The sequence below is a fragment of the Castor canadensis genome, chromosome 2 (assembly GCF_047511655.1).
Source record: "Castor canadensis chromosome 2, mCasCan1.hap1v2, whole genome shotgun sequence".
Taxonomy (NCBI): Eukaryota; Metazoa; Chordata; class Mammalia; order Rodentia; family Castoridae; genus Castor; species Castor canadensis.
This window is the reverse complement of record NC_133387.1, coordinates 135,747,404-135,771,434: the sequence shown is the minus strand read 5'-3', so window position 1 is coordinate 135,771,434 and position 24,031 is coordinate 135,747,404. Positions and strand designations below refer to the sequence as shown.

Sequence of the window (24,031 nt, the reverse complement as noted above, 5' to 3'; positions counted from 1 at the left end):
ACAAAACAATGATGAATGTCACCAGTGAGCTCAGAGATGCCCACAAAAAATCTCTCAAAGAAGAAATTATGGAAGAGATCACTGAGAAACTCATGGAGAAGCTACAAGACACAGTTAACCAGAAAGTACAAGATGCACACAAGAAATATCAAGACACTACAAATAAAAAACTTGAAAAGACACAGAAACAGCTAAATGAACTCAGAGAAAACTTCAACAAACTCCAAAGTGAAACAAAGGAGACTATATAAAAAAGAGACAGAGAGAGAGAGAGAGACATATGAAATAAAGAAGATCACAAAGGATGTGAAAGAGGAATTTAACACAGATATGGAAAACCTCAGAAAAAATAAACAAACAGAAACCCTGGAAATAAAAGCTTCCTTAACTCAAGTAAAAAATACAGGGGAAAGCCACTCCAGCAGACTAAAACAAGCAGAAGACAGAATCTCAGGACTTGTAGGCAAAATAGATACTGAAGAAAAAACAGAAGAACTCTTAGACAAGAGACTCAAAAGCTGAGAAAGGAATATGCAAGAATTCAGCAACTCCATCAAAAGATCAAACCTGAGAACCATGGGCATCAAAGAAGAAAGTGCAAGCCAAAGGATACATAATATATTCAATAAAATATAGCAGAAAATTCCCCAAATCTCAAGAAAGAGTTGCCCATTCAGGTACAGGAAGCCTCCAGGACACCAAACACACTTGACCAAAATAGAACCTCTCCACACTATATTATCATTAAAACAACTAGCACAGAGAGCAGAGAAAGAATATTGAAGTCTGTAAGAAAAAACAAATAACATATAAGGTAAACCCATCAAAATAACAACAGATTTCTCAACTGAAACTTTAAAAGGAAGAAGGGCATGGAATAATAAATTTTGAGCACTGAATGAAAAAATTTTGGTCCTAGGATTCTCTACCCAGCAAAACTATCATTCAAAATTGATGGAGGAATAAAAGTCTTCCATAATAAACAGAAACTAAAACAATATATGACCACCAAGCCACCACTACAGACAATTCTGAAAGGAATCCTACACAGAAGATGAAAACAAACATAACCACGAAAGGATGGGAAGTAGTAAATCTCATGAGAAGAACAGACAAGCACTAAGAGAATAGCAATGAATCGGCTACACACACTCAAATCTTTAAACAACAAAAACAACTAAATGACAGGAATCACTACATAACTCTCTATACTAACAATGCTAATGAACTCAACTCCCCCATCAAAAGACATCATTCGGCAAACTGGATTAAAAAGGAAGACCCAACAATCTGTTGTTTACAAGAGACCCATCTTATTGGCAGAAACAAACACTGGTTTAGGGTAAAGGCTGGAAGACAATTTACCAAGCTCATGGCCCCCCAAAACAGGCAGGAATAGTAATAGTTATATCAGATAAAGTGGACTGCAAATTTAAATTACCCAAAAGAGATAAAGAAGGTCACTTCATACTAATAAAAGGAGCAATACATCAAGATGAAATAATAACTATCAACTTATGTGCACCCAATGTCAGTGCACCCAACTTGATTAAACATACATTAAAGGACTTAAAACCACATGTAGACCCCAACACAGTGGTAATGGGAGATTTTAATACTCCTCTGTCAACAATAGATAGGGCATCCAGACAAAAAAATCAACAAAGAAATCCTAGAAAAAATGACAACATAGATCTAATGGAACTGACAGATGTCTACAGAGTATTCCATCCTGCAACAGCACAATATACATTCTTCTCAGCAGCCCATGGAACTTTCTCCAAAATAGATCATATCTTAGAATACAAAGCAAGTCTGAACAAACATAAACAAATTGAATTAAATCTTTGCATACTATCTGATCACAATGCAATAAAACTAGAACTCAACAACAAAAGCAGCAGCAAAAAGTACTCAAACAATTGGGGGCTGATCAACACATTGCTCAATGATCAGTGGGTCATAGAAAAAATAAGGGAGGAAATCAAAAACTACCTAGGATTTAATGAAAATGAAAACACGACCTATCAGAATCTATGGGATACAGCAAAGGCAGTCCTAAGAGAACACTTTATAGCCATGAGTGCATATACTAAAACCACAGAAAGATCTCAAATAAAAAACCTAATGCTACATCTCAAACTCCTAGAACACAAGAACAAGCTAAACTCAAAATGAGTAGAAGGAGAGAAATAATGAAAACACGGGCTTAATTTAGTGAAATAGAGACTAAAAAAAAAATAGAAGGAATCAACAAAACAAAAAAGCTGGTTCTTTGAAAGAATATACAAGATTGACAAACCCCTGGCAAATCTGACTAAAGTGAGGATGGTAAAGACACAAATTAGCTAAATCAGAAAAGAAAAAGGGGAGATAACAACTAACACCAAGGAAATCCAAGGAATCACCAGGGACTACTTTGAGGACCTATATGCCAATAAATTGAAAAATCTAGAAGAAATGGACAAATTTATAGATACATATGACCATCCAAAACTGAACCAAGAGGATATAAATCACCTAAACAGATCTATAACACAAAATTAAATTGAAGTAGCAATAGTCTACTTCTACCAGACCTTTAAAGAATTAATACCAACACTCCTTAAACTTCTTCATGAAATAAAAAGGGATCGAACAATGCCTAATTCATTCTATGAAGCCAGTATTGCATTCATCCCAAAACCAGACAAGGACACATCCAAAAAAAAGAACTACAGGCCAATCTCCTTAATGAATATTGATGCCTAAAATTCTCAATAAAATAATGGCAAACTGAATCCAACAACATATCAGAAAGATCATTCACCATGACCAAGTTGGTTTCATCCCAGGGATGTAGGAATGGTTCAACATACACAAATCATTAAATATAATACATCATATTAACAGAAGCAAACACAAAAGAACTGATTATCTCAATAGATGCAGAAAAAGCCTTTGATAAAATTCAACACCATTTTAAGATAAAAGCTCTGATGAAACTAGGAATAGAAAGAATGTACCTCAACATAATAAAGGCTATATATGACAAACCTATAGCCAACATCATACTTAACAGGGAAAAACTGAAACCATTTTCCCTAAAGTCAGGAACTAGGCAAGGGTGCCCACTCTGTACACTTCTATTCGGCATAATCTTAGAATTCCTAGCTAGAGCAATGAGGCAGGAAGAAGAAATAAAAGGAATACAAATAGGTAAAGAAGAAGTCATACTATCCCTTTTCACAAGTGATATGATGTTATACCTAAAAGATCCAAAAACTCCTAAACACCATAAACAGCTTCAGCAAAGTAGCAGTATACAAAATCAACTTACAAAAAATCAGTAGCCTCTCTATACACCAACAATGAACAAGGTGAGAAAGAATATAGGAAGACAATTCTATTTGCAAAAACCTCAAAAAAAAACCCAAATACTTAGGAATAAACTTAACAAAGGATGTGAATGACTTCTATAAGGAAAACTATAAAACATTGAAGAAAGAAATCAAAGATTACAGAAGATGGAAAAATCTTCCATGCTCATGGATTGGCAGAATCAACATAATAAAAATGGCTATCCTACCAAAAGCGATTTACATTTCAATGCAATTCCCATCAAAATCCCAATGATATTCATCACAGAGATTGAAAAATCAACCCTAAAGTTCATATGGAAACACAAAAGATAGCAAATAGCCAAGGCAATACTGAGCAAAAAGAACAACGCTGGAGCTATCACAATACCCGACTTCAAACTAAACTACAGAGCCATAGCAATAAAAACAGAATGCTGTGAGCACGAAAACAGATGTGGAGACCAGTGGAACAGAATAGAGGACCCAGATGTGAATCCATACAGCTACACGCACCTAATTTTTGACAAGGTGACAAAAACATACGATGGAGAAAAGAGAGCCTCTTCAACAAATGTTGCTGGGGAAACTGGATATATGCCTGCAGAAAACTGAAATTAGATCCATGTTTGTTACCCTGCACAAGTATTGTAAGAAAAATGATCTTTTCTATCAAAGTATTTGTTACCCTCTTAGATTACTTAAAAATTCCTCAGGTCATCATCTTAGGTGACTTGCATGTTTAAAGGGTCCTTGCTTCTTCTTCCAGATTCCTGTATGACTCTATTGCCCACTAACTGTATGCCCTAACCCATCTCCTAAGCCTTTTAGCCAATCAAGGGAGACTGTAAACCTTTGACCTGGACAAATCCCAGGTGAGGGGCAGGTACGACTGCATCAGGGATATAAGGAGGAGCCACTGTCAGCCATTTTGTGCTTGTGTGTTTGCTTAATAGGAGTGAGCACATGCTTGCATCCTCTTGATCAAGAGAAAATTGGCTTGTCAAGATTTTCTGTCTCTTGAGTGTCTGTTTTCAGCACTGAAGTGTTATTAATTCCAACAATTTGGGGTTTAATCCGGGATATTACATTTCCATCCAGGAAGGGGGTCCCCCAGCCCTCCCAGGGGAGACACATCCTGCTGCCTGATTGCAGAAGCCCTGAGGTTTGGCTGAGGGTGACGACTTTCTGGATCTGCGAATGAACTTGGACTCCAGAATTTCTTTACAGTGCAGGTAAAAGAGCTCTGAAGACAGGAACCACAGCAACCATGTGAGTTTTGTGCACAAACCAAGACAAGAAACATCATGGGGGGTGACCAAGTAATGTCTTCGTGGTCAGGATATTGGGGCTCTGCTATGTGTGAATGAAACGTGTTGGGTGACACATGACAAAATTGGAGTCCTGATCCATAGTTCTGAGGCGACCTCATACTATTGAAGCAGATTATATTTTTAAATCTAATCCAGGTCAGGAGTTTATACTGACCCGCAGGGTACCAAAAGGTGCCTTAAGCTCCCACAAAGGATGTGAGCAGAGACAGACAAAGTGAAAAAGAATCAGAGTGCAAGAAACCTCCAAGGCAACGGTGGGGGGAAAGGGGAAGGGTGGTGTTGCTCCTGATAGACAGAGCACAGTTGACCAGAAGGTAGAAATGGGAAATAAAGGCAGCAAAGGCCCAGGATAAAATACCCTCTGGGAGCCCCCTAAGGAAGATGTTAAAATATTGGGATGACAGCTCCTGTACTATAGAGAAAAAGAAACAAAGAATGTTTAAATACTGTTGTTTCATCTGGACCCAAGAGCCGATCTTAAAACCTCTGGTTTTTTGGCCAAAATTTGTATCTGACGAGGACTGGGTCTGTCAACTATTAATTGAGCATGTTAATGACAAGAGCTCAGACACTCAAGAAGAGATGGAATATGCCCTCTGTTGGAGACAGAGTCCTGTAGTCCTGTTTCCACTTAAAAGAAAAAAAGACAAAAAGAAAAAAAAACCCAAACCCCTTCTAACTGGGACTTACTCTCCTCCCTTCTCCCCCCAAACCCTCCTGTTCCTCCAGTTCAGGTGCCAGAGTCGGCCCCCACACCACCACCCCAGGCTTCCACCTCTCCACCTCCTCCCCCGCCTCTCCACCTCCACCCCCCTCCAACTCCCTGCCCCCCCACTCCTTACCCAAAACCAGGCCATACTGCAACTCCAAAAGGAGCTAGAGCAATGTCGTCAGGACATTGAGAATCTACCTTTTCCTCAGTCAAAGGGAAAGACCTTACTCCCTCTTTCCTCTCAGAGAAGTCCCCTTTGGAGGGGGTGAAACTGGGTTTGTAAATGCCCCTCTTACCAGCTCTGAGGTCCGAAACTTTAAAAAGGAGTTGCAACCCCTTCTCAAGGATCCCTTCGGGGTTTCAGAACAGGTCAATCAATTTTTGGGACCACACATATATACTTGGGCTGAGCTAATGTCTATTTTGGGAATTCTCTTCTTGGGGGAGGAAACAACCATGATCCATAGAGCAGCAATGGTTATCTGGGAACGTGAACATCCTCCAGGACAGAATGTCCCAGCGACTGATGTTAAGTTTCCTAACCAAGATCCCCAGTGGGATAACAACACCCCAGGACACGGAGAAAATATGAGGGTCTTGAGAGATTTAATAATAAGGGGAATCCAGTAATCAGTGCCAAGGTCACAAAACCTCTCTAAAGCCCTCAATGTCCAACAAGGGAAGGATGAGGAACCTCATCCTTCATGAGCCATCTCAAGGATCAGATGAGAAAGCATGCTGGGCTAGACTTAGAGAACCCTTTAGGACAGGGAATGTTGAAATTTCACTTTGTTACAATCAGCTGGACAGATAGAGCAAGAAAATTACAAAAACTAGAAAACTTGAAAAATAGATCCATAGAGGAATTATTAGGAGAGGCACAAAAGGTATATGTGAGGATAAAGGAAGAAAAACAAAAGGCAAAGATTATGTTACTCATGATCAAGCAGGTTAATAGGGGAAGGTCAAATCAGTACCCTGTTAGACAGCAGGTCAATAGGGAAAGGCCAAACCAATATCCTATTGGACCTCAACTAGCCCAGTCTCCCTCAATGGGATATAAGAGACCAGAAAGTCAGAAGATGAAACAAAGAAGGGAAAATAAGTGCTTTAAGTGTGGGGAAACTGGACACTTTAAGAGAGAATGTCCAGAATGGGAAGGAGAGTATAGGGAAACTGTTCCCTTAATGACCTTTGATGAAGAATAGGGGAGTCAGGGCTCTTTTACTTTGAAGGGTCCCACTCAGAGCCCTTGATAAATTTAGAAGTGGGACCACAATGTGAAGTTGTCACCTTCCTGATTGACTCAGGTGCTTCCAGATCCTCCCTCTGTCTTCTGCCCAGGGGCTTAATCTATTCCCCAGAGAGGGTACTAATTTCTGGGGTAAAGGGAGAAAGCTTTTCAGTTAAAATATTATAAGAAACAGATGTTAATTTCCAAGAAAGGACCACTAAGATACACTTTCTCCTAGTCCCTGAGGCAGGTACCAACCTATTTGGAAGAAACCTAATGACCCAATAAGGAATCAGTTTACATGTAAAAAGGGATAAAATACAAGCATCCCTAAATCTGCTTACTCCATGGGCCGAGAAACAAATTAAGCTAATAGTCTGGGCTAGAGACAGGAACCAGGGTGGACTCCAGGTTACACCTATCAAAGTTCAATTAAAGAATATTGAGGAGGTTTTTAGGAGAAAACAATACCTTATTCCTATGGAGGGGAGGATAGATTTGAAGCCAGTTATTGAGGTACTGATATGAGATGGGCTCCTTGAACCTTGTACATCTCCTTCAATACCCCAATCCTCCCAGGCAAAAAGACAGATGGTTCCTATCAGTTATTCCAAGACCTTAGAGCCATCAATCAAATAGTCCAAGCTAAACACCCAGTAGTCCTGAACCCCTACACTGTTCTCAGCAAAATTCCATATAACCATGAGTGGCTTAGTGTAATAGACTTAAAAGATGCATTCTGGGCCTGCCCATTAGATGCGAGCATTTGGGACATATTTGTCTTTGAATGAGAAGACTCCCACTCAGGACACAAGAAACAGTACAGGTAGACTGTCCTTCCCCAGGGATAAGTCTTAGAAAAGTTCATATTATATCCCCACATGTGCCTCCTCCAATATGTGGACAATTTACTTTTGTCAGGGGATAATCACGAAGAAGTGATCAACATCACCATTAGCTTTATAAATTTCCTGGGAAGCCAGGGACTTTGTATTTCAAAGTATAAGTTACAGTTTGCTGAGACTGAAGTAAAATACCTGGGACATTTAATCAGTAAGGGCCAACAAAGGATTGGTCCAGAAAGAATCGAAGGAATTACTGGTCTCCCTCTCCCAGGAACAAAACAAGAATTGAGAAAGTTCCTTGGCCTAGTGGGATACTGCCGTTTGTGGATAGACTCGTATGCCCTTAAAACTAAATCTCTATATCTCAAATTGACCCAAGAGGGACCACACCCCCTCCTTTGGACCCCAGAGGAGATAGAACAAGTAGATGAGCTAAAACAAGCCCTTATCTCAGCTCTGGTGATAGCCTTGCCCTCTCTAGAACAGCCTTTTCACCTCTTTGTGAATGTAAATAAGGGAGTTGCCCTTGGGGTGTTAACCCAAAAACATGGGGGCCAACAACAACCTGGGGCCTTCTTATCTAGGTTCCTGGATCCTGTCACCTGAGGTTGGCCTGATTGCATTCAGGCAGAAGCAGCTATAGTCCTTCCAACCAAAGAACATAGAAAAATCACCTTTGGGGAAAACCTAATTATTATCGCCCACATCAAGTTAGGACAATCTTAAACTGGAAGGTGGGTAGATGGCTGATGGATTCCAGGATCCTAACGTATGAGGCTATCTTGCTAGAAAAGGATGACCTAATTTTAACTACTGATGTGGCCCTAAATCCAGCCACTTTCTTGGCAGGAAAGCAGGAGGGAGGAGCCCCTGAACATAAATGTTTAGATATTATTGAATATCAAACAAAGGTGAGGCCAGAGCTCAGGAAAACTCCTTTCCAGACTGGGTTCCATTTCTTTGTGGATGGATCCTCTCAGGTAATTGAGGGAAAAAGGCATAATGGATATTTTATAGTAGATGGGGTGGCCATGACTATAATAGAATCAGGCCGACTCCCTAACAATTGGTCAGCACAGATGTGTGAATTGTTTGCCCTAAATCAGGCCTTAAAACATTTAAAGGACAAAGAAGGGACCATATACACTGATTCAAAATATGCATTTGGTGTGTTTCACACCTTTGGAAAAATCTGGATGGAACGGGGCTTAATCAATAGCAAGAGCCAAGACTTGGTACATGGGGAATTAATTCAACAAATATTAGCCTAAAAATATCTGAAGAAATAGCCATAGCCCATGTGCCAAAAGATCACCAAAAGGGGGTAAACTCTGAAGCTCAGGGAAATTCTTTTGCAGATGAGACAGCAAAACAGGCTGCTCTCACCTCTGAGGCCCCAGTCTTTTGTCTCATTCTGTACCTCCCTGCTCCTCACATCACCACTATCTTTACCCCCTCTGAGGAAGAACAACGAAAAAAAACTTAGTGCAGTCAGGACTGAACAGGGAAAATGGGTTCTCCCCGATGGGAGAGAAATGACCTCAAAGCCCCTAATGAGAAAATTCCTTATGTATCTCCATCAGGGGAGCCACTGGGGACCCCAAGACATGTGTGATACAGTTTTGCAAGCCTGTGGGTGTGTAGGGATCTATACACTAGCCAAACACGTATCAGAAAGATGTCTTACTTGTTGAAAGATTAACAAGCAAGCTCTGAGACACAGACCAGCTGGGGGTAGAAACCCTGGGTTGTGACCTTTCCAAAGCATTCAAATAGATGTCACCAAGATGCCCAAACTAGGTCATCTTAAATACCTCTTGGTTATTATAGACCATCTCACTCACTGGGTTGAGGCCATCCCTCTCCCAGGGGCTACTGCTACAAATGTAATTAGGGTATTACTAGAAAACATAGTCCCAAGGTTTGGGGTTATAGAAAAAACAGACTCAGACAATGGGAGTCACTTCACCACCAACATCCTTAAGGGACTTATGAAAGGCCCTAGATGTCAAATGGAAATATCATACTCCCTGGCCTCCACCTTCCTCAGGGAGAGTTGAAAGAATGAATCAGACTCTTAAAAACCAACTCACTAAATTAGTCTTAGAGACCAGATTACCTTGAACTAAATGTCTTCCCATAGCGGTACTCAGAATTAGGACAGCCCCTCAGAAGGACTTTGGCCTCTCCCCCTATGAAATGCTTTATGGGCCTCCTTACCTTAGCTCCGTTACTGATGTACCTTCCTTTGAAACCAAAGACTTTCTTCAAAATTATATATTTAGATTGTCCTCTACCTTACTTTGTCTTAGGTAAAAAGGATTGTTAGCACAGGCTTCTCCACTTGACTTTCCTGTTCACCCACACCAGCCTGGCAATTATGTGCTGGTCAAGACCTGGAAAGAAAATAAGCTTAAGCCAGCTTGGGAAGGACCCTTCCTGGTCCTGCTGACCATGGAAACAGCCATGTGGACCGCAGAGCAGAGATGGGCTCATCACACACGGGTAAAGAAGGCGCCCCAACCCAACCAGAAGGAACAATGGGCTGTGCTTTCACATCCAGGCAACACCAAGTGACTTTAAAAAGACTGTAGTGAAAATATTCTTTCTCTATCATTTGGGAAATGGTATGCTTATTATTAATGCAACTCAGAGTAACTTTCCTTTAATTGTTGAATTCGATGCATGTCAGGTCCTTTCTTGTGGAGACCTTACATCCCAACTTCAACTCCAGGTATACTCCTTGCATGTGTCCCATCCCAGGACCAACAGGGAAGCCTGGTATCTGTCCAGAGTGGATGGATGTGGGGTGGAACACTGGATATAAAGGACACACTTCCCCTTTTTGTGAAAATCCTAAAGGCTGGACTAGACCCCAGAGCACTGAAAAGACTCTGATTTCCACCATATAAAATAATGGACAGTCTTTTAACAGACTGCAGTCAAAATTACAGCTGTTTTGGACACACCTCTCTCCTACTTGTAAAGATAAACAATGTAACCCACTTAGAAAACCCCTGGAGTATGACACGAGAACCATCAATATTTCGTACATATGAGTTGGAGACAGATGTCTCAGGAACAGACCCATTAGGTGCCTTTGAGTTCCATCTAACTCCCAACCCCTCCCAGGTGACACTCAGTTCTACCTCCACTCCAACATTACCTCCATGTTTGTACAACAATCGAACTCAGGTAACCATAGTAGAAGTCAAGGACCTAAGATAAACAGTGGCTATTGAAATCGGGTACAGGGATACAATTGCTTGGATGAAATGGATAAAATATTCTGTCTGCATATTAAATAAGAGTGCTTACTACTGGGAGACCAGAGTCTTAGGTGGTCCCATTTTCATTAGGATGGTCCTAAGATCCTGATGGAATGTATTGTATGTTGGCTGTGTTTCAGGATGCCAAAGCTTAAGGCAATGAATCCTGATGGATGCTATCACTACTGTTCCTGGAGGTCAGAGGTCCTGCAGATCAGCCCCCGAGGACTATTAGGCCACACACCCTATATGTCAATTATATCCCATGTCTCATCAGACGGGGGAACAACTGACAAAGGTGGGAAGCCTGACAGGAATGCAGTGAAAGCCAGTCCTTCAACAGCCTCACAAACCAGTCCACACTCTCAATGGGCAGAGCCAATGTCTGGTAGTACTGCGGAGGACCTTTACTTGAGACTCTCCCAGGTGACTGGACAGGCACCTGTGCTCAGGTGCAGTTGGCAATCCCTTTCACCCTAGCATTTGGATCCCCAGCCCATGCCACAACACCTAGAAAAAGCAGAGACATAGACATGATGTTGACCAAAAAGGGAGGTGTTTGCGTAATGACTGGACTTTTGTGTTGCATTCATATACCGAATAACACAGCCCCTGATGAAACTGTTACTAAGACCCTACAGGGATTAGCTACCCTATCTAATGAGCTAGCTGAAAATTCAGGTATAAATGATCCCTTCACTGACTTAATTGAAAAATGGTTTGGAAGATGGAAGGGCTGGATGACCTCAATCTTAACCTCCTTGGTCGTAGTGTCTGGAGTTTTAATTTTAGTAGGATGCTGCATAATTCCTTGTGTCTGAGGACTAATACATCAGTTAATTGAGACAGCCATCACCAATCACCTCGCCCTACCAAAATAATTTGTTTCTATTAGAAATGCAAGAACATTCTCATGTTTAGGAGCCAATGACTCCTAAATGAGTTTGAAGAAAAGAATTTAAATTAAGAGGGGGGAAATTGTAAGAAAAATGATCTTTTCTATCAAAGCATTTGTTACCCTCTTAGATTACTTAAAAATTCCTCAGGTCATCATCTTAGGTGACTTGCATGTTTAAAGGGTCCTTGCTTCTTCTTCCAGATTCCTGTATAACTCCATTGCCCACCAACTGTATGCCCTAACTCATCCCCCAAGGCTTTTAGCCAATCGAGGGAGACTGTGAACCTTTGACCTGGACAAATCCCAGGTGAGGGGCAGGTACGACTGCATCAGGGATATAAGGAGGAGCCACTGTCAGCCATTTTGTGCTTGCGTGTTTACTTAGCTGGAGTGGGCACATGCTTGCATCCTCTTGATCAAGAGAAAATTGTCTTGTCAAGATTTCCTGTCTCCTGTTTGTCTGTATTCAGCACTGGAGGGTTATTAATTCCAACAGTATCAACCCAAAGCGAATTAAGGGCCTTCATATCAGACCTGAAACTTTGAAGCTAGTACAAGAAAAAGCAAGGAATACACTGGAAGCAATAGTCATAGGCAAGGATTTTCTCAGTAAAACTCAAATGACTCAGCAACTAAGAGAAAGGAATGACAAATGAGACTACATAAAATTAAATAGCTCTGTACAACAAAAGAAGGTCTCTAAATTGAAAAGGCCACCCACAGAATGGGAGAAAATCTTCACTAGCTATACATCAGACAAGGGACTGATAACCAGAGTATGCAGGGGGCTCAAAAAACTAAATTCCCCCAAAATCAAATGACCCAATAAAGACGTGGGCAACTGAACTGAACAGAACTTTTTCAAAGGAAGAAGTACAAATGGCTAAAAAACACATGAAAAAATGCTCACGATCCCTGGCCATAAGGGAAATGCAAATCAAAACCACACTAAGATTCTACCTCACTCCTGTTAGAATGGCTACAAATGTTGGTGAGGATGCAGGAAAAAAGGAACCCTCATACATTGCTGGTTGGAATGTAAGCTAGTACAACCACTAGGGAAAACAGTATGGAGGCTCCTTTAAAAACTAGAAATAGATCTGCCATACGATCCAGCAAAACCACTCCTAGGGACATACCTGAAGGAATGTGAGACAGGTTACAACATAGGCACCTGCATGCCCATGTTTACTGCAGCACTATTCACAATAGCTAAGCCATGGAAACAGCCAAGATGCCCCACTACTGATGAATGGATTAAGAAAATGTGGTATTTATACACAATGGAATTTTACTCAGCCACAAAGAATGAAATTTTGTCATTTGCAGGTAAATGGATGAAATTAAAGAATATCTCCTTAAGTGAAGTTAGCCAGGCTCAGAAGGCCAAAAGCTGCATGTTCTCCCTCATATGTGGATTGTACACCTAACACAAATGTGGCAATATAATGGGACACGGGTCACACTAAGAGGAGGCTGTGCAAGACAGGGATAGGGCAAGGGAAGGAAACGAAAAACGTGAATGAGGTTGATGTGCTCACTGTACAGGAATGAATACAGAAATTTAAACTGGCCAGGGCCACCGTGGGAAGGGGACTAGGGAAGAGTGAAGAGGACTGGAAGAGGTGAATCAACTGGAGCTGTAATATACATGTGCATGGGAACAACACAAGGACATTCACTCCCTGTGTAGTTATCTTCACCTCAAACTAGTAAAATATCATGTTTCTCATTTTATCTTTTATGTTTTTTCTTCTACAAAATTGGAGAAGGGGGAGTTTGGCACTGGTGGGAAGGGGAGAGGGAGGGAAAAGAAATACGAATATGACAAGGTGCAAGCAGTGTGTACACATGCATGTAAATGCAAAAATGAGACCTGTTGAAACTGTTCCAGGAATCAGGGGAGGGGGGATGGGGGAGAGAAGTGGAGGGGGAGGGAATTCAAGTATGATATATTTGATACATTGTAAGAACCTTTGTAAATGCTATGATGTACTCACACCCAGAACAATTTTTAAAAATACAACATACATAAAAGTTAGTTACACTTTCACTTTGAAAAAAAAAAAAGAAAGAAAGAAAGAAGTATCTTAGCCAGATTATAAAGGACCATGCTACTTTACACGGAAAAACAAAATTCTGGGAAGTATTAGAACAAAGGGGGCAGCTTAGAGAAGAAGGTGAATTGGTATAAGCAAATTAATCAGAAGTTAACTAGCTCATAAATTGTATGGTATGTGTGACAAGGGTCTCAATTAGGTACCAATAATAGAAATGCAAATAAAGGTAAAATAGAGTCTGGGAAAAAAGAATGAGTAGGTGGAAAGAACTCCTGGGAGGAAACCAGGCAGATAAAGAAAAAGGAATTACAAGTAAGCAGAAACAAGATGTTAAGGGAAGGGCCTGCTGGGGCTTGTTTGGATGGATGGGTTTGAAGTTTGGGAAACAGAATCACGTAAAATGAGAATCACCTAACTGTGGACAAAAAAGAGGGTAGCCTAGGGCAGGTGTGCACTGGGAAGATGGGAAATAAAACTGGGTAGGCTGGAGTTTAGGTTTGAGAGCTTAATCCTAGACAATTTTAATCCCATCCAGGACTCACAAAGCAGGAACCAGAAGCCCAAACTGCAGACCATACTATGTTTTGTTTGAACTAACATGTTTTCTTAAGTTTCAAATTAGTTGTCAATATTAAAATGTTTGGAGATATCAGCTCCAAATCTCCCTAACATCGGCCTCTCTGAAAATAGCAAGCCCATATTTTCACATGGAAACACTTGGTTGGAGCTGAGATTCCAAACTCATCCCTACCTCATCCAATCTATGTAACTCACATAAGTTATCACCTCAGTTCTTCAGCCCTGGTGTGTGTTTGAGCTTGCAGTCCTTGCCTATGGCAGTGAGACTCCTTAGAAGTTTTTTGTTCTTGGGTTTTTTTGGCAGTACGGGAGCTTTAAACTCAGGGCTTTCCTCTTGTTAGGCAGGTGTTCTATTACTTCAACCATGCCCCTAGCTCTAAAGCTTTATTGTTCCAATAGGGTCTTGTGTTTATAACCTGGCCATCCTGGACTATGATCCCCTTGTTTATGCTTCCCATAGCTGGGTGACAAGTGCAGTAACACTATGTTTACCCAGCTTTTTATTAGTTGAGATGGGGTCTCTGGAACTTCTCATCAACGCTGGCCCCAAACCTCAATCCTCCCAATGTCTGCCTCCATAGTAGCTAGGATTACAGGCTTGAGCCACCAGGTCTGGCTAGAAGTTCTTAATGAAACTAATTTAGGAAGACAACCCCCCCCCTCACCCCAGGAGGGTGGAAGCTGAGAGAATGAACTGGAGCAATTTGATAGGGTTCACTATCTCTTTTGTTTATATAGTACTGGGATTTAAACTCAGGGCTTCACACTTGCAAAGCTGGAAGTCTACCACTTGAGCCATGCCTCCAGTCAAAGTTCACTATTTTTGAATGCTTACTATATGTCAGGTGTTGTACTAGGCATGAGGGAGGCATTGATGAATAGGAAGTGTCTACTTTCACAGGAAAGACCAGGACTATAAAGATCTGTTAAGTGGATTTTTCATAAATGCAGGCACCCACAAGGGTTGGGTCTAGACAACAGGAACAGAAATGAAGGTGAATGTTAAACACATGTTGAAGAAATTTTTGCAGCAATTAGTTATATGAGATAAAAAGAAGGAAAATGTGAACTTTGACATTATAGGCACTCATTCAAGTGGATGTAATGAAGAGAGGGTGTAAGTAACAGCACTGACTTATTCAAAGTGTAGTAAAGGTCCAAAGTATGGTGAGAGAGAAGGAAGCTACACCCCTTGAAAAGTGAGGGGATTATGCAAGCTGCACCCTTCCTCTTGGTTCACCTCCTCTTGAGTAATGGCAGTGCTATTCCTTGCCTGCTCATGTGTTCAGAAACTGGATTGCTGTATTGTTAACAAATAAAGTAAATCAATCAATCTTCACTTAGCCCTGCAAGCCATGATGGAATGCTCCCTCTGGATCTGTTATCTATTCAAACATCTGCTTAAATGTTAAGCTGTTAAGCAAGAGTTTTAGTAGTGGACCAGGACTAAGTCATCCAGAAAATGGGAAAAATTGTGTACCACACTGATAATTCAATGCTTGGAGCCTGACATTAGGGTCTTCAGCTCCCTAACTCTTAAGGGGTAATCCGTAAGAATTCTCTTTAAAGAGTTACTGATTAAGAATTACTAACGAGGACTTTGAAATGAAACAGTTACTCCATTTACTGCTAAGAAATTTCCTACAAGTTTCTCTAGCCTATTGTTGTGGTATTTTATGATCAGAGAAAGCATTATAGTGGAATTATAATTTCACTGAACCATTACAACCACTGAACAGAAAACAAAAGTTAGATTTACATAAGGAAAAGTCTTGCATTCAAGCTTCAAACAAAGGAAAAAATAAATCAGTTCATTGGATTATATGCATTGAAATTCAAGGGTTTCAACCCAATTATATAGAGAAAAACAAGCCTTATTTCCTGCTTACTATTGGAACTTGACTTTCAATGTTGTAGTGCATGCATAATTGAGCTAAGCTCAACTTAGCTCCCCTTCAACTCCATCATGCACAGCTGGCCTCTAGTCAGTGTTGCAGGTTTTCTTCCAACATCTGCATATGCCTATGTGTGCCCATTCACAGACTCATTGGAGAGGAAGCAGTCACACAGCAGGTATCAACTCAGGCCTTGGTTTCCTGAATCTGTTAAATTATCACAGTAAAATTACTCATCAGTCAAAGAAGCATTGGAATTCCTACTCAGAGTCTCACAGGCAAGGAGGCTGTAAAGTGTGGAGTATCTTTGTAAACAGGGACTGGTCAATTACTCATATCATTCCCTGGAATCCACTGTGTGAGGTCTTAATAAGAAAAGACTCTTTAATTACAAAGTGTACATCTGGTGTTTGAACATGGTTAGAGAGACGCTAAATTCAAGCCTTTAATGATTAGGACAGAACGTACACAAGGTAACAGGTGTCTCAGGTCTCCTAACAGCTCACATCTTTCCTTTGTCCAACTAGATGACACAACTACCTGTTCTTAGTGAAACTTTGACTGAGAGTGGATCAGGTGTCAGGAGACCCAGGTTCACATTCCAAGTGGTGCCAGGTAGGACTCATCTTTAACCATGCTTTCTTCATCAATGGGATAAAGAATTGGGCTGGGTGTCATCAAAGGTCACCTTCTCTAAAACTCTGTCCATCTCTCAATGAAAATAAAAAGTATGTGGAGATTCAGAAGCAGATATTCAAATGGGGTATTTGTTCTAACTCCTCACATTGATCATAGCTGTGAATTTTTGTAGCAATGGATGACAAGAGTTGATAATCAGGCCTGCAACATAATCAGAATGGAAACTGTACCTCCCAGTCTCTTTGCCCAAGTCCCACACCTACACCATTATTCCCTATGATTCATTCATGGGGTAGCTTTTATCGGTAGGTCCACAATTCCAGGCATAATAAAAGCATCAGGAATTAAATCATTTGTGAAAGGGTTGCTATGTGCCAGGCACTATATTATGCACTTTACATAATTTCTCATGATAACCAGAGAAATGGGAATTGTTATCCCCATTTCATAAGTAAGAATACAAAGATTATGGGACCATGAGCAAGATAACCATATTTCTCTGAATATAAAACAAGTGGATGTATCCACTTGACTTTAAAGACTCTCTTTACTCTATAATACAAAACATGCTTAGATCTGATCACCTAGACCTTCAAAGTTTCATGATTATCATCCAAACTCAAATAGCCAGAGAATAGTATGACTTCTCACACATCTCACCCATCTCATGTAGGCTCACAGAAGTACAAAACCACTTTTATAAGACCCAGCACTCTCTTGGGGAGGTCCCACAATCTATACTCTAAACCTTGTTTAGATGGCTTCAGGCCTTATCTGGGTGGCTTTTAGCAAACTACTCACCCAGCTCCTATTTACCAGAGAGGAGGTTTGTGGTGGGTAAGGGGCAAGGAAATAGTGAAAAGAGAAGAGGAAGGAGGAATGTACATCTGGGCTCAGAAATGCCTCATCATGAGTCTGTCTCCACTCCTCATAAGACATTTCCTGTGTTACAACACACCAGATTAACAAGCCTGGACACAGGCAAGAAGGGAGAAAAACTTCTTCAAAGAAATCCTGCTTTCCTATCAGCCAGCACTCAATTTTATTCTCTCTGGCAGAGCACCAGCCATACAGACCCACACACAGACTCATGGGCCCTCAATGACATTTCAATCACACCAGTTCCAGGTGTGTTTATGTACTTGTTTAACCAGATTAAGAAAAGAAGAAGCAGCTTAAAATTTAGTCATTTTTCAAACCACCAGCTGTCTCCTTGATGAATTTTGTTTTCAGATGTAGTTGCAAGCATCCTTCTCCAATTCACTTATTCCATAAAGATTCACTGAGTACCTTCCTTGTGCCAGGTATTTCTTGGAGGGGAGACAGGCAACTTCTAATAAATGGTATTCGTTTCACCCCCACTATATCAGGGACAGGGCTGGGTGCCTTAAATACATGGGAAGGTATTTAATACAATAAAGAAGTTGAGGCTGGCTTAAAGAAATTCAAAACTAAGGTCACTATGTTAGCCAATGGAAGGGTCAAGCCCAGAAGTCAAGTTTACCTAACTTCCTGGGAAATGCCCTTTCTTCTGTCAAGGGATCTTAACCTGGGGCCCACAAGCTTGGATGGAAAAAATTTGTATTTTTATTTTCACTATAATTGAAATTTAACATTTTCTCCAATCACATATATTGGCAGCAAGACATAACAGTATTAACAATATATACGACTTTGTCACCATTAGGAATCAGGTATTTTCTTATATTACAGATGTTGCCTGTATCTTGAAACACTGTTTATGTTCTTTGCTATTTCAAAATTATGATTTCTATGAGATGCACTTCTAGATATTATTTAATAATGCATTAGTTTTCTAAGTTTTTAAATCATAGATTCTTTTAATATTTTCACAAGTGTGTTGCAACTAATCAACTGATTTCTTTTCTAATACTCTGCCTTTTATTTTATGCCTTTAAAAGTATTTTGAGGCTGGGTGCAATGACTCCTAGGTTTCAAGAGGCAGAGATGGGGAGGATCTCAGAGAGGGACAAACTGACACTTGTCCCACTAATCCCCCAAATCAACAGAATAGCTGAGCGTGGTAACGCAGGTGGTCATCCCAGCTGCGTGGGAAGTGTAAATAGGAGGATCCCGGGTCCAGGCCTGCTCCAGGCAAGACTCTGTCCAAAAAGGGCTAGGGGGGGCGGGTGGCCGAGCAGTAGAGCACCTGCCTGGCAAGTGCAAGGCCCTGAGTTCATCCCCCAATACCGCTCAAAAAAAGAAAAAAAAAAAAGTCTGAGAAAGTTTCCTCAGCTTTCCCAGACCTGTCAAACGGATACTTGCCACAAAAATGGGTCAGAACTCTGCATTCCAGCAATGGGCAGCCCAGGCAAATCCTGCCTTGGCTTACTGTGTCTTTGAACAAGAAGCTAGATTGAGATTTTGATAAATTTTAAAAGAGACCAAAAGGAGCCCCAGTTCCACCAGGGGAGCCTTTCTCTCCTTCCCCTCCCCCTTTCTGATTTGCCCTAAATACTACACTCTGCGGTGTCCCGTGCACAGTGTTGGTGGGTAACTGTGACAATCCTGTGGTCAGACTGACTGACGTCAATCCCGGCCCTCCCGGGGCTGAGCCCCAGAACAGTGCTTCTTCCCACACACCAAGACCACGAATCTTTCGTGGGTTTTTTGTTTTGTTTTTTCTGTTTCAGCTAAGAATGACTTCTCGGCTTTAAGCCGCCCTTCGCACGTCAGCCTCTCCACGTCCCCAAATTCTGACTCTCCTAGAAAAACCCCAAGAGCCTGGGTCTGGACAAGGGCAGCAAAAGCTTGGGTGTCCAGGGGATGGAGCTGTAGTTGGAACTGCAAAGCAGAGTCTAGAACTCAGGCAAGGAGGCAGAGTTGAGCGGACCACCAGATTCAGGGGTGATCTCCGTCCCCACCCAGTCTCCCTGCCCTGGCGAGGGCCCCACATCGAGATCTGGTCCCCAGAAGCCTCTTACCCAAGGGTTCGTGAAGCCTGGGCCACAGCGTTGGCGCAGCACAAACTGCCGCTCCCTGCCGGGGCACAGCGCTCGACTAGGGCCCCGCCCGCCCGCCCTGCCCTCGGGGAGGAGGCTGGAGGCGGGGAGAGCGAGGCTCCCCCCAGAAAGGAGAGGTCAGGAAAGGTCTCGCCACTACCCAGCCTGGCGCCACAGCCCCGGCATCAGGACAAAGTGCTGATGGACCCAGGTTTTGAGTATGCGCTGGGGTCAGGATCACCTGCTCTGGGGACAGAACCACCCAAGAGGGTACAGTTGGCCCCAGGCGCTGCTAGTGGTGCAGACTCGCCCCAGCCCTGCGCCACTGAGTGCTTCCGGGGCTGGGCACCTGGCCACCTGACGCAACTGCCTCCGGGTGCCAACAGCGTTGCGCAATCCGAACTGGCAAAGGTGGAGGCAGGCGGAGCTCTGGACAGAGACCAGGACAGTTTGCGTTGGGTCCTCCGGTGTGCCCTGCGCGATTCATCACGTTCCCACGGCAGCCAGAACGTTCACCGTGCTCATTTTACAGATACGGCCACCCAGGCTCAGAAGCCCAGTGGTTTCTATTCCAGCGTGCAGGCAGGGGCCAGCTGGCCTTACGCCGCTGGCCACCACACCGAGTTCCGTCCCATGGGCTATTCTTTCTAGACGAGTACAAAGAGTAGGCTGCATAGTATTACTACACAATAGCGTAGTAAGTACAGACTGTCCCAGACTCTTACTGCAATTTTGAAGTACAAGTGCCACAAGCTCTCAAAAGAAAAAAGAAAAAGAGAAAAAAAAAAAAAACTCTTTGGAAGCGTAACTATGTTGCTTTGACATTTGTCTGGTTTTCTGAATTTTAAGTAACTTTTAAATTTTTTGTTTCTGTCAACATTTTCTATCTTCAGTCAGAAGGACTGATTGCAACTCTGGTAAAATCACAGTGAACAACATAGCTACAAAAGCAGATTATAGACTGCAATTCAATTGCACCTGCAGCATTGTTCTGGGTTTTTTGTTTTGGTTTTGGTGATACTAGGGTGACCTCAAGGTATTGTGCTTGTTAGGCAGATGCTTTACCACTAACGCCACGCCCCCAGCCCTACTTCTGTGACATGTTTTTTGCAAGGGTGAATAACTTCTTAAGAAGCTCTAAACAAAATAAAGTATAATCTTCTCCTGAGTGTACTAACAGATCCATTCCTGGAAATTTCAGTACCATACAAAAATGCTTAGTGTTTGTAATTATCTAAACTAAAACTGAATTTATTTCCCCCCCCCCCAAAAAAAGCTTGCATACTTGAATGTTGGGGTCAGGAGTAGGGCATCAGAAAAACTGTGCAGGACTCAAAACAGTTAATTATTGTATGGCACTACCACATAGCACAGGAGGTTGGCATCCCAGCTTGCCACCCTCTAAATGCCAATAAATTATATTCCCAAATTTTGCCAAATAAAAGTGTCACCCCCTATATTTCCAAAATGACTCATCCCATGTCCAGTTCTTTTCCCCATCCATATCCCAGTTAAGAAACAGACAGGAAGATGGATGGATGCAGACAGGAAGAAATCAGGAAACATCTCCTTTCAAGGCTGTTGAAGTTGGTGGTTGTGGAACCATGTTAAGAAACATGTTCTGAGTAGATACCACATGCTGAAGGCTTCACATGTATTCATCTTATCATCTTGCCTGCAAAAGGGAATACTTCAAAGGATAGCAGGGGCTGCCCATCAGACATGGAGGAGAGGGACTGAGAATTTTCTCACTCCGTGGTCATTCTTTCATCTGATGGATGTTCTGAGTCCTTGCCTGCTATGTGTCAAGTAAGCCTTATGCCTACTGTCTGAGCAAACACATGAAAAAAAATCAGACTAATTCCTACCCATATGAAGTTTATAGAGTAGTGAAAGTGCACTTAGGGAGATGGGAAACTAGGAGAAGTGTCGTTACCAGGTGGCAAGAGTACATGATAAGAGGGGATGGCACTAAAAGGAACACATTCCAATTCAAGAACATCCAGGAGAAGGATGTTCTAGATCCCAAAAGGGCTCTAGAAAGATGTGTGAGCTCATGGGAGGAAGGGCTGGCAGCAGAAATGGGTAAGAATAAAGAATGGAACAGGGAAAGAAACTTCTGTATCAAAGAAAAAAACAGTATGGGGAGAAAGACACAGGCAAAGAGGCTGATTCTGCATAGACTGATTCCACCAATTTATCACTTTAAATAGCACCTTCTTTCTGCTCCTTCACCAAGCCCTATCCACATTGCTTCCCTGCTGCAGGTGAGTGGAATATCTAGAGAAGCAGCATATATTCTGGCCCCAGAAAACCCTTCCTGGCTGGTACAGAAGCCCAGACAGAGTGACATCACTCTTGACTAGCTGCATGAGACTTGTGGGGGAGCTGGGGAGGAGTTCCTGCTGCACCAGGACCAAGCAGCACACACTGTTCATCCTACCAGACCACAAGGAAATTTTGGAACTGGGAGAGGGTGGGTAGATGTACAGAGAATAATGACTGTGTTTTATGCCTGGCTTTTAAAAGATAGTCCCAACACCTCCCAAATTGCTGTTTTCCTCATAGTCAAACTGCTTATCAAATAACTAAAATTACTATCAGGCTACAGGGTATTTAGAGTTTCTTCATCCGTATCATAAAAGATCAAGTTGTTTTTCAGACCAGAACCACTTAGGTGTTTCACAGATACAATGTGTTCTATCTAAATCAGCATTCTTTGTTGCAAGTAAGAAACCAGCTATGAATACATTAAGTAAAAAAGGGACAATTAAAATGCTCTCAGGGACTCATAGAACCATCAAAGTGATGGAGTAATGGCAGCAAGAAAAGTGGACAGGAATCAGGACAGCTCTAGAGAACCAAAAAGCAGAAAGCACAATACCATCTTTTAGCAGGAATAGCTTAGCTGCTCTCAGGATACTCCTACTGTCATCACAAATGACTCTAAAGGGAGTGAGAATTGAAGCCCTCAGTGGAAGTGTCCACTTAACCAAATGTATGTTGAAGGCCAGCATTATAGCTGTCAGATCAGGGAGAAACCACTTATAGCTATAAATGCTTACATTAAAAGACAGGAGTAGTCAGGCCAGCTGATCCCAGGGAGCCATCAAATCAACTTGGGCCACTTGCCTCAGTGGCCACCATCATGGCCCATCCATTTCAGGGGACCTGAAGCTGTTGCAGACTGAGGAGCAGGACATCAAGAAGGTGTCCAAGGCTGCAAGAAAAAGAACACAGGTTGAAGCAGTCCAAAGGAGTCCCCTAGCAGGATTCTTGTAACAGTACTACCTGCAGAGACAGAAAGAGTGCACGGCCAAGGAAGGGGCAGCACTGGGATTCCATGGCAGTTGCAACACTGAGACTCTGGAGATGATCACCCCTGAGATCTCCCAGCAGAACAAGGATGGACTCAGTCTTAGATAACCTCTCCACCTTTGTCTGTAACATCTCGCCAGAAATCCATGAAAACTACCACAGACATGAATAAGAGAAAAAGCAAGCACCTACCCCATGGAATGGCATTTTAGATGCCCTCATGGAATATGAAGCTTTAGCAAAGCTTTAGTTACATTCTGATGAAAAGGCCATTAAATTATTTGTGTTATACAGTAGTTCCCTTCACCTTTTGGAGAGTAGAAATCTAGGTTCTTTATACAGACTTAGAACTTATCCAAGGATTTCATCTTTTTATTTCATATTTCTTAGGAATTTAATGAGTATATGTTGTCATTTCCTCTGCCACTTAATTCAAGCAACATGTGTATCAACATTGACTTTTTCTTTCTTAGATCTAGCAGGAAAAATATTTTTGAAGAAAGAAATGAATTAAATAAATTTCTTCCCCTTACATTTTCTTGAAGGTCCAGGACTTTCTCTATGAAAATGTAGTTGTTTGTAATGTGTGTGAAGCAGCAGCCATCAATAAAGTAGTCTATTCTGGCAAAGAGTCAGAGTAATAAATGTTGGTATACTTGTTTGGACTTCTTTTTGTTTCTCTTAATCAAAATTACTATGTGATATGATTCAAGAATTTGTTACATGTTTTTACTTGCTATGCTGGTAATCATTTAAAAGTAGTAAAGATTCTGTCATGAAAAAAATCCAGTTCTCAAATCAACAAGTCAACTTTACAACCTAAGGAACTTAGAAAAAATAACAAACTAAACCCAAGATTAGCAGAAGGAAAGAAATAATAAATTTTACAGTAAAGGTAAACAGAATTTTAAGAGAAATAGAATCAATTAAATCAAAAGTTGGTTCCT

At 41.6% G+C, this 24,031-nt stretch overlaps 1 protein-coding gene across 2 annotated transcripts in view; it reads right to left on the bottom strand.

Moving 5' to 3' along the window:
* Sqor (sulfide quinone oxidoreductase) overlaps positions 1-19,854 on the bottom strand; it is a 59,640-nt gene extending 39,786 nt beyond the window's left edge. Inside the window, exon 1 of one of the 2 annotated variants that reach the window (XM_020153050.2) lies at positions 19,749-19,854. The gene's annotated coding sequence lies outside the window, so the exon portion shown is untranslated. Of the gene's footprint in view, positions 1-9,683; positions 9,843-19,748 lie in introns of those variants that run through there. The other variant, XM_074065873.1, reaches the window with a different exon arrangement.
* Between the last annotated feature and the right edge of the window lie 4,177 nt (positions 19,855-24,031).